Source organism: Choloepus didactylus, chromosome 9 (genome assembly GCF_015220235.1).
Source record: "Choloepus didactylus isolate mChoDid1 chromosome 9, mChoDid1.pri, whole genome shotgun sequence".
Classification (NCBI taxonomy): Eukaryota; Metazoa; Chordata; class Mammalia; order Pilosa; family Megalonychidae; genus Choloepus; species Choloepus didactylus.
Window position 1 is genome coordinate 88,323,190 of NC_051315.1, and position 11,851 is coordinate 88,335,040.

The 11,851-nt window shown below is 40.1% G+C and overlaps 2 pseudogenes; both read right to left on the minus strand.

The window, feature by feature from the left end:
• Positions 1-282: 282 nt before the first annotated feature.
• Positions 283-1,877, minus strand: LOC119544184 (annotated as a pseudogene).
• A 5,799-nt stretch (positions 1,878-7,676) lies between these two features.
• LOC119544838 lies at positions 7,677-8,306 on the minus strand (annotated as a pseudogene).
• Positions 8,307-11,851: the final 3,545 nt, after the last annotated feature.

Below are 11,851 nucleotides of genomic sequence, written 5' to 3' on the forward strand. Positions count from 1 at the left end.
AGTTCCATGGATTAAAAAAATGTTATTCTGTTACAATATACACAATCTAACATTTTCCCTTTTAATCATATTCAGATATAAATATTTCAGTGCTGCTAGCTGCATTCATAATTTTGTGTTACCATCTCACTTCCATTTCCAAAACATTTCCATCAGTCTAAACAGGAACCTGTACATTTTTTTTTTTTTTCTCATTAAACTTTGTTTTAATGGGTCTCAAAATTCTGTGACAGATTTTTGGTCATTGTTTCCATTTAAAAAGTACTGATTTTAAAAACTAATAACTTAAAACTGCCACACAAAAACAAATGGTCCACAAAACATTCCTTTCCTTCTGAAAGTTTTACGATGCATTGTTATCATTAACCGGTCTTTTACTATTAAACTTAAATGGCCAATTGAGACAAACAGTTCTGAGACTGTTTTTCCACCACTGATTAAAACTGGGGTGGCAGGTGTTATAGGTAATATTCATTTAGCCTTCTGAGCTTTCTGGGCAGACTTGGTGACCTTGCCAGCTCCAGCAGCCTTCTTGTCCACAGCCTTGATGACACTCACAGCAACTGTCTGTCTCATATCCCAAACAGCAAAACGACCCAGAGGAGGATAATCAGAGAAGCTCTCAACACACATGGGCTTGCCAAGAACCATATCAACGATGGCAGCATCACCAGATTTCAGAAATTTGGGGCCATCTTCCAGCTTCTTACCAGAACGACGATCAATCTTCTCCTTCAGCTCAGCAAACTTGCAAGCAATGTGAGCTGTGTGACAATCCAGCACAGGTGCATAGCCAGCACTGATTTGGCCTGGATGGTTCAGAATAATCACCTGAGCAGTAAAACCAGCTGCTTCCATCGGTGGATCGTTTTTGCTGTCACCAGCCACATTGCCACGATGAACATCTTTTACAGACACATTCTTGACATTGAAGCCCACGTTGTCCCCGGGAAGAGCTTCACTCAAAGCTTCATGGTGCATCTCAACAGACTTGACTTCAGTTGTAACGTTGACTGGAGCAAAGGTGACCACCATGCCCGGTTTGAGAACACCAGTCTCCACTCGGCCCACAGGGACAGTACCAATACCACCAATTTTGTAGACATCCTGAAGAGGCAGACGCAAGGAAGGGTTTGTCAGTTGGACGAGTGGGTGGCAGGATGCAATCCAGAGCTTCAAGCAGCGTGGTTCCACTGGCATTGCCATCCTTATGGGTGACTTTCCACCCCTTGAACCAAGGCATGTTAGCACTTGGCTCCAGCATGTTGTCACCATTCCAACCAGAAATTGGCACAAATGTTACTGTTTCAGGGTTAGCCAATTTTCTTAATGTAGGTGCTGACTTCCTTAACGATTTCCTCGTATCTCTTCTGGCTGTAGGGTAGCTCAGTGGAATCCATTTTGTTAACACCAACAATTAGTTGTTTCACACCCAGTGTGTAAGCCAGAAGAGCATGCTCACGGGTCTGCCCATTCTTGGAGATACCAGCTTCAAATTCACCAACACCAGCAGCAACAATCAGGACAGCACAGTCAGCCTGAGATGTGCCTGTAATCATGTTTTTAATAAAGTCTCTGTGCCCTGGGGCATCAATGATGGTCACATAGTACTTGCTGGTCTCAAATTTCCACAGGGAGATATCAATGGTAATACCATGCTCACGTTCAGCTTTCAGTTTACCCAAGACCCAGGCATATTTGAAGGACCCCTTTTCCATCTCAGCAGCCTCCTTCTCAAATTTTTCGATGGTTCTTTTGTTGATTCCACCACATTTGTAGATCAGGTGGCCAGTAGTGGTGGATTTGCCCGAATCTACGTGTCCAATAATGACAATGTTGATATGAGTCTTTTCCTTTCCCATTTTGGCTTAAGAATCAGGGATGGTTTTCATGACACCTGTGTTCTGGCGGCAAACCCGTTGCGAAAAAGCAGGAACCTGTACATTTTAAGCCTTAACTTCCCATTCCCTAGCCCCATTTCTGTCCCTTGGTAATATATATTCTAGATTTTGACTCTATGAGTTTGCTTATTCTAATTGTTTCAAGTCAGGGAGATCATACAATGTCATACAATATTTGTCCTTTTGTGTCTTGCTTATGTCACTCAATACGATGACTTCAAGATTCATCTAATTTATATAGTATCAGAATTTCATTCCTTTTTATGGCTGAATTATATTCCATTGTAAGGATATACCACATTTTATTTATCCATTCATCTTTTGATGGACACTTGGGTTACTTTTATCTTTTGGCAATTGTGAATACTGCTGCTATGAACATTGGTGTGCAAATATCTGCTTGAGTCCCTACTTTCAATTCTTTTGTGGTATTGCTGAGTCATATGGTAGTTCTATACTTAGCTTTCTAAGGAACTGCCAAATTGTTTTCCATAGCAGCTGCACTGTTTTAAGTCACCACCAGCAATGAATGAGTGTTCCTATTTCTCCACATTCTTTCCAACACTTGTCATTGCTCCTCAGCCTGATTCATTTCAAGTGTTGTCTTTAAGTTCACTGATTCTTTTTTCCAGCTCCAATATGCTCTTTAAATCCTCCTGGGGTGCAGTGAGCGCGCCTGCAGCTGCCTTCGCTCGCTGGCCCCAGCGAAGAGGAGAAAGGAGAGGGCCCGAAGAAGCCGCTGGTGCTGCGGGAAGTGGCAGGACCAGGAGGCGGGGACCCACCTGGAAGCGCCGCAGCGCCGCTCTCGGGCTTCCTGCAGCGGCGGCCACCCTAGCAAATGCGTGGCAGGGGCAGAGATCCGCCACAGCAGCGGCGCCTCTTCGACTCTCCTGCGGCGCCCAACTCCGCGCAAAGCAGACAGAAAAAATAGCCCGTGAACCTGATATTAAGGCAGACAAAATTTCCCAGCCCAGAAGGAGGAAAAAAATGATGAAAAATGAACAGAACCTGAAGGATCTATAGGCCACCAGAAAGCATACCATCACACACAATATGTAAATCACAAAAGGAGAGGAGAAAAAGAGAAAACAGATAATTATTTTTAAAAGTAATGGCCAAAAGTTTTCCGACATTCAAGACATGAATATACACAACCATTAGTCAGTGAACTTCAAGAAAGATAAACACAAAGAGATGCATATCAAGACAAATTATAATAAGAGTGTTGAATGACAAAAATAAAGATTTAAACAGTAGTTGAGAAGCAACTTGTCATATACAGGAATCCTTAATATGTTGAACAGCTGATCTTTTACTAGAAACGGTGAAGGCCAGAAGACAATGTGGAGATATGTTTAAAGTTCTGAAAGAAAAATAAATCTGTCAGACAAGAATTACATATGTGACAAAACAAATCCTTCAAAATTGGAGGAGAAACTAATACATTGCAGATTAAAAAAACTAAGAGAGCTCTAGGCTAGGACACCTGCTTGACCAAAAGTGCTAAAGGGAGTCCTGCAGGCTGAAATGAAGGACACTGGAGAGTTACTCAATGCCATACGAATAAATAAAGATCTCTGATCAAGTAGCTACATATGAAAATTAAAAAAAACAAAACAGAGAGCACAGTAGGTGAGGGATGAGAAACTTGCATGGTGCCTTAGAAAAACAAGGGATAAATCAGTTACAAGACACTGGAATTCTCAGTCTTCTTAATCATAAAATAAGGATATCATATGCTATCATCAAAATGGTAATGTAAAGTATCCTGTAGGAATGTATCCCTCCAGAAACTAATAAAAGGACTTGCTTTTTAGCAAGTCTTTCTTTAGGAAAGACTCCACAAGCCCTGAATAGAAGAAAAATTAAAAACAAAAACAAAAAACAACAACAACAAAAAAAACACATCAAAACTCTCCTGCCTGGAGACCTCCTGCTGTGAATACAGACCCAAGGGACACAGCTGTGAGTTAGATCCCCACCCATATCCAGGCCCAGGGACACAAGTCCACAGACATTAGAGATCTAGAACGGAACAAAAACTGATGATAAGAATGTGCATACAAAAGTCCCCCAGGAAATAAAAACAGCAGGGACAGAACAATTGGCAAGAGGTTTACACTGCCATCCAGTCTCTTCTGCATCACTTAAATAAAAAATAAACCCCATCATTTTTGAACAGTGACCCCATGTGTCTGCTGGGGTGAGATAACCTTGCAGTAAAGTAACCCATAGCAGGAGATCCTGATGGGAGAAAAAGAAAAACAAAAAGAACTGCTGTAGGGCAGTATGGGTCCCAGGAATGAAAAGTGTAATGAAAATGGAGCATTGAGTGAGGAAGAGAAGTTAAAAAAAAATTATAGGGGGTGAGTAGAAAATTCTGCCCCCAAACAATCAAAAAAGATCAGTATTCCCAGAGAAAGAACAGGGGAAAGGAAAATCTCTCCTAACGGTGAAAGAATTGCACATAAGAGGGCAAGCTTAAATGTTCTACCGCATATCCAGGTCATGAAACAAGGGCAGAAGACCTGAGAAAATCTGAACAATTAAACATGAGCTACTCTAAAGATTCCATGTAAGTTGGAGCAAGTGTCAAACAAGAGTCTTAACCTGAAGCCAATCTACATAAAACCCTATACAAGAGGGAGAAAGTGACCTTCAGATTTAGTACATAAAAATAATCAGATGAAAAGACATTAGCAAAAAAATTACAAACTATAAGAAATAGGAATATATTGCTCAGTCAGTGGAACAATATAAAACTTCAGAGAAGACAGACTTTGAAACAACTAATCAAATAATTTCAAAACAAATATAAATCAACTCAAGATTTGAAGGAAAAGATGGATAGAAATAAACTAATTGTGGACATAGAATCGAATGATATTAAGAAGACAATGTGTGAGTAAAAAGAATAATTAGAAGGTTTAAAAAGAAACATAGTAGAATCTATGGGGATCAAAAGCACAATAAAGGAGATTAAAAATAAAAGTCAACTAAAGAGGAGTCACAACTCGTCATTCAGATCCTGCCGTCTCTCCTGGTACAGCTCCTCTGTAGTTTTACCTTATGTGATAGCCACACTCCCTGAAAGTCCTTCCTTTATCTCAGTTTCACAGGTCATTTTCAGATGGGGCACATTGTTCTAGAAAACACACATACAAAAAGACACATGGATTATATGAGGGAAAACTCATGATGAGAATCTTCAATAGGCAGAGCTTTGTAGCTGCAGAAGTTAGGATGAGACTATGCATTCATCACCAGGAATAGTGGGTGTTTGGGAAACTGAATGTTCTTCTGAATATTAATGTAGAATTTTAAGTATTAGTACCAGAACTTCTTTTCATATTTAAAGGACTAAGAAGCATGTCTTTGTTCGTAAGTGTGATTTTTTCATAATTCAGCATTGCCATCCAGGATACACAAAATACCTGTGAAACTGTAAGAGAGATGTTTACACCTTCAATATTTATCATTCCTTATATCTTTATGCATATGATATTTCTCTTAGGCTCACTGTACATCATTCTCTTTTACATGAAATTTATAGTTGTTATAAGACATGTTTTTTTAGGTTTCTTATTTTTAGTACACATGCCAGTGTTTCTATTGAAATACTAGTATATGTTTTGTTTTTAGCTTACATGGAAATATTGGAAAAATAAATATTTACAAAAAATTTTGGTGTTATTTTTATGAATACCACTGAAAAGTTATGGGTAAGAATGTTTAATCCTGCTATAGAATTTTCATCATATACCATAGCTTTGTTGAAAAACGAATATTTTATATCTTGAAAAATTAAAGTTACATGACATGTAAAAAAAAAAAAATCCTCCTGGGCATTTTTCATTTCAGTTATTGTGGTCTTCAACTCCAGTAGTTCTGTTTGCTTCCTTTTAAAATTTTTTTTATCTCTTTTCTTAGACTCTCATTTTGTCCAGTCATTGTTTTCCTAATATCCTATAGTCCTTTCTCTATACTTTCCTTCATCTCCTTAAGCATTTTTAAGATAATTTTTTAAAAGACTTTGTCTTCTTTGTTGGTGTTTTCACCAACTTTCCTTAATCTCCATATGCACTCTTTTTATGGTTTTTTTTTTTTAGAAAGAGGTCAAAGTACCTGAAATTTTAATAATTTATTGACATGGTAAAATAATTTTACATTATGATCCAAAGGGGGTAGCATGAGAAGAAAGGACAGGGGGACTATACAACAAAAAAGGAAACTGAGAAATACATTATAGGAGGAGGGAAGGGTTTCAAGTTAGAAGGGATCTGGAGGGTGGGTAGGGGCACTGCCCAACTAAAAATGCAATTGGTTTGTTACTGAGTACTACTCATGGGAAAACAATGTTCTGACCCTTTCTCTACAGCATGCTGGGAATAAAAGTGACATATCCCGAGTGGAGATATGATTGGGGGTGCAGTGTGGAAGATGGAGACAAGGGGAAGAATGAAATTCAGAAACAGACCCAGAGTCACTGACAGGCTGACTGAAGATGTCAACTGTCCAGTAGTGGTAGAAAGCAAAGCTGGGAGATGATAAGGAGTAACACAAAAATTGTAGCAACGAAGGATATCTTTGGAAGATTTAAGAGAATGGAGGTAACTCCTCTATGGTTTTGACTTGCCCAGCAGATTTTCACATACACACAATGTATGCATGCACACATACATACACATACAAATGACTGCTTTCCTTGGAAGCACAGTACTATAAATAAGGCAAAAACTTCCCAAAAGGATAGCCCAGCAGGAGCAGCAGCATCTGGACCTCGCTGTTGCAGACATCCCCACCCCAATTTACAACTGGTCTGGGGAGAGGCAATGAAGAGTCAGAGGACCAGCCTTTGCAATAACGCCAAAAAGGATACTTGTTATGCAGGAAGAGTGCCTTCTCCATCCCTTTACTTTCCATCTCTCCTCATTTTAGGCACCAAGAGTCTACCATGTCAGAAGAGGGGATGGGCCTGGACTTTTGTCTGGGTGGATGACAACCAGAACAACTATCACCTCCTTCTGAAGGGGATCTGTGTGACAGGATTTGGGGGAGGGAAGCTGTTACATAATGGAGTAGGATGGCATGTGCCTGCATGTCTATATGTGTGTGTACACACAAGCATGGATGTGTATGTGAAAACCCTCATTACAAAAACATCTGAAGGAGCTAGGGACTTGACTTAAGGTCTAAAGTGTTTCTTGTCCTAACCAGGCTCAAGATGGGATTTATATAGATGGGAAACCTAAGTCACCACCAGGGGACCTATGGCAGGGAGGGTCCAATGTCCCACAGAGGCAAGAAACACTCACCTTATGTCAGGAAGAGTAACTGGGTTCCCCTCCCCCACCCCATTTCCTGAAAAACACCTAGCACTTTTCTTTCAGTTCCCTCAGCTTCTAACCAACTAATCACAAAAAGGAAGGAAAGCCAAAGCCAAAGCACAAAGGGAGAGAAGGGAAGAGAGAAAGCTCAAGTATGCTTGTGCCAACATCCTGTGCGCACAAACTTGGAGTTCTCCAGAGATTAGGAAAGATGAGGTGTGGGGTATTAGGGAAGGATTAGAAGAGTTCTTGAGGCCTGAAAAAAGAGGTAAACACATCACAGAACTAGATGAGAGTTTCATTAGACTCTAACTAAAAACAGAGAATGGTGTGATTATTATTTCCAGTGGTTTCCCCATCATGATAGTCATGTAACAGACCAAGCAATGTTGGTTTTAAGCCAGATTCACAAAGTCCCCTAGCCTTGGCCCTGGCCCTGGCCCTGGCCTCAGTACAGTGTTTCTGCATTGCTGCTCTGGGGCTGTTTGATCTTCTCAATATTTTTCAAGATCATGTCATGAAGGGTGACATATTGATTCCTTAGCTCTGATATGATGAGCCGAAGGCTGATACATTCATTCTCATCAATCTCTGTCACAGTGCAGTGATAGCCCTCCATATGGGGATATTTAGCTATTTTAGAAACCAGTGTGGCTCTTGTAATATAATATCTAGAAATCTGGTCCAGATAAGACACAGCTCCACTCTCAATGCTCCTTAGTTCTGCAACCGTCTCCTCCTGAATGGACACCTCAAACCTGTTCCCATCTTCTCTCCTGGGAATCAGGAGCTGCACCCACATTTTGACCATGTTGCATTTCTCAATCAGGAGCTGGATCTCGGGTTTCACTTTCTCAATAATGTCCACCAGCTGCTAGTTGCTTTTTAGCATTTCATTGGGCATCACAAACACCTTGGTTCCTTGGAAGGCCTTTTCACACTCATCCAACCTTCGCTTCTTGTAAGTGGGACCATCCAGTCCATCGTGGTTATTGGTGAAAAGAATGGGGCCAGGAAATGGACGATTCATGTCCAAGCGGATCTGAGTTAGGTCATGGATGTTTAGGATTGGTTCCTTCAAAAAAAGAGCTATCAAGTTCTAACTTCTTGGGAAAAATTTACCATTAAATCTGCTGCATTTTTAAGATCTTTTTTGTGTGTGTGTGTGATCATTCTTTATTCTGCTATTTGAGATAACAAACTGCATATGGAGCCACTCATTACATTTCTCTTTCCTGTTTTGGGAGTCAGAAGCCATAGCCTCTAGCTGATTTTTTTATTTACTAGGTGTGTGGCTTGAGCAAGTCATTAAATGTCTGTAAATTGGACTTAACAAGCTCTTTCTACTTCACAAAGTTTTGGGAGGCTCAAATAAGCCAACTTATTTAATGTTGCTTTTTAAAAATTTTTTTCATTGAGATTGTTCACATACCATACAATTATCCAAAGATCCAAAGTGTACAATCAGTTGCCCATGTGACCATCATACAGCTGTGCATCCATCACCAGTTAATTTTTTTCAATTTTTAGAACATTTTCATTATTCCAGAAAAGAAATAAAGACACACATAAAAAAGGAAACTCAAATCCTCCCATACCCCTAACCACACCCCCTCCATTATTGATTCACAGTATTAGTATAGTACATTTGTTACTGTTGAAAGAATGTTAAAATACTACTAACTGTAGTATATAGTTTGTAATAAGTATATATTTTTTTCCTATATGCCCCTCTATTATTAACTTCTAGTTTTAGTGTCATACATTTGTTCTAGTTCATGAGAGAGATTTCTAATATTTGTACAGTTAATCACAGACATTTACTACCACTTGATTCACTGTTTTATACATTCCCATCTTTTAACCTCCAACTTTCCTTCTGGTGACATATGTGACTCTGAGCTTCCCCTTTCCACCACATTCACACACAATTCAGCACTGTTAGTTATTCTCACAACGTGCTACCATCACCTCTGTCCATTTCCAAACATTTAAGTTAACCCTAGTTGAACATTCTGCTCATAATAAGCAACTGCTCCCCATTCTTTTTAGCCTCTTTCTATATCCTGATAAATTGCATTTTATGTCTATGAATTATAATTAATTCATATCAGTGAGACCCAGCAATATTTGTCCTTATGGGTCTGTCTTATTTCACTCAATATAGTGCCCTCAAGGTTTCTTCATCAACCCATTTTTTTAAGACAGTTTTGTTCACACACCATACATTCCATCCTAAGTAAACAATCAATGGTTCCCTGTATAGTCATGTACTTATGTATTCACCACCATTGCCACTATCTGTATAAGGACATCTCCATTTCTTCCACAAAGGAGGAGAAAGAGTCAAAGAAGGTAGAGAGACAGGAGAAAAAGAAAAAGAGAAAGAGAGAAAAACAAAACAAAACAAAACAAAACATGACAGCTAGGAAGCAACAAAAGGAAAGATAGCTTAAAGTAGAATAAAGAGTCAGACAACATCACCAATGCCAAGAGTCCCATACCCTTACCCTATGTTCCCCCGCATATGATTCAGCTTTTGTATATTGCCTATGTTATATTAAAGGAAGCATAATACAATATTTCTGTTAACTATAGTCTCTAGTTTGCATTGATTGTATTATTCCCCCAATCCCACCCAATTTTAAACACCTTGCAATGTAGACATTCATTTGTTCTTCCTCAAGTAAAAACATATTTGTACCTTTTATCACAATCATTGAGCACCCTAGGTTTCACTGAGTTATACAGTCCCAGTCTTTATCTTTCCTCTTCCCTTCTGTTGTCCCACATGCTCCTAACCTTCCTCTTTCAACCATACTCACAGTCATCTTTGTTCAGTGTACTTACATTGCTATGCTACTATCTTCCAAAACTGTGTTCCAAACCTCTCACTCCTGTCTTTTCCTTTCTGTCTGTAGTGCTCCCTTTAGTGTTTCCTATAGAGCAGATATCTTGTTCACAAACTCAGTCATTGTCTGTTTGTCAGAGAATATTTTAAGCTCTCCCTCATATTTGAAGGACAGTTTTGCTGGATATAGGATTCTTGGTTGGTGGTTTTTCTCTTTCAGTATCTTAAATATATCACCCCACTTCCTTCTTGCCTCCATGGTTTCTATTGAGAAATCCGCACATAGTCTTATCAAGCTTCCTTTGTATGTGATGGATCAATTTTCTCTTGCTGCTTTCAGGATTCTCTCTTTATCTTTGATGTTTGAAAATATGATTATTAAGTGTTGGGTCTATTCTGTTTGGGGTAAGTTGTGCTTCTTGGATCTGTAATGTCTTTGATAAGAGATGGGAAATTTTCATTGATTATTTCCTCTATTATTGCTTCTGCCCCTTTCCTCTTCTCTTCTCTTTCTGGGATACCCATGACATGTACATTCCTGAATTTCATTTTGTCCTAAAGTTCCCAGAGATGTTGCTCATATTTTTCCACTCTTTTCTCTATCAGTTCTTTTGTGCGTAGGCTTTCAGGGGCCTTGTTCTCCAGTTCCTGAGTGTTTTCCTCTGCCTCTTGAGATCTGCTGTTGTGTCTCCATTGTGTCCTTCATCTCATGTGTTGTGCCTTTCATTTCCATAGATTCTGTCAGTTGTTTTTTGAACTTTTGATTTCTACCTTATGAATGCCCAGTGTTTTCATTATATGCTTCATCTCTTTTGCCTGATATTCTCTAAACTTTCTGAATTGATCCAGCACTAGTTGTTTAAGTTCCTGTATCTCAGTTGAAGTGTAAGTTTGTTCCTTTGACTGGACCATAACTTCGTCCCTTCTAGTGTAGGTTGTAGTTTTCTATTGTCTAGGCATCTGGCCTTCTTGGTTACCCGAATCAGGTTTTCCTAGACCAGAATGGGCTCAGATCTTAGAAGGAGGGAATAGTTTCATGTCTCCCTGAGGGTGTGTCTTAGAAGATTGGGACATCCTGTGAGGCCTCAAGTCACTGTGCTTTTCTGTCCAGCAGGTGGGACCGGTCAGCCTGTCACTCCCGAATGGTGGCCCATAGCTGTTTTCCCCCAGGCTCTGGGGTCTGGTTCTGAATGGAAGGTGGGTAGTAGAGCTTGGCACTGTCTCTCTCCTCTTAGGGAAGATATACCCCCTGGGGAGAGGTCATTTGCATTTGAATAGTTTTGGACTCAGCTGTCTCCACCTTTGTCTGCATCAGAGTGCTGGGAATTGAAAATGGCTGAGGCTTTCTCCACTGAACCAAAAAAGGGACAGAAAGACCCCCTTCAGGGTCAGTCTACAGCCCCCCTCAGTTTTACCCATCGGCCAGAGATAGCACCTGGTCCTCTGGGTTCCCCCTCCCTCCCAGAGAGGTCCTTTGGCTCTCCAAGATCAGTCATCACCAAAAGCCTCTGTCTGCTTGAGGATTCATAGCTTGTATTGAGCAGTCCATGTTTACTAATTAAAACCCCAGTTGGAGCTCAACTGAGCTATATTCACCTGCTTGGAGAGTGCTGCTCTCCAGCACAGCAAGGCTTTGCTGTTCGGGCCATGGGGGAAACGGGCTCCCAGCTCAGATCCGCAGTTTTTACTTTACAGATTTTATGCTGTGATCTCGGGCATTCCTCCCAATTCAGGTTGGTGTATGATGAGTGGACAGCCACATTTGTCCCCCT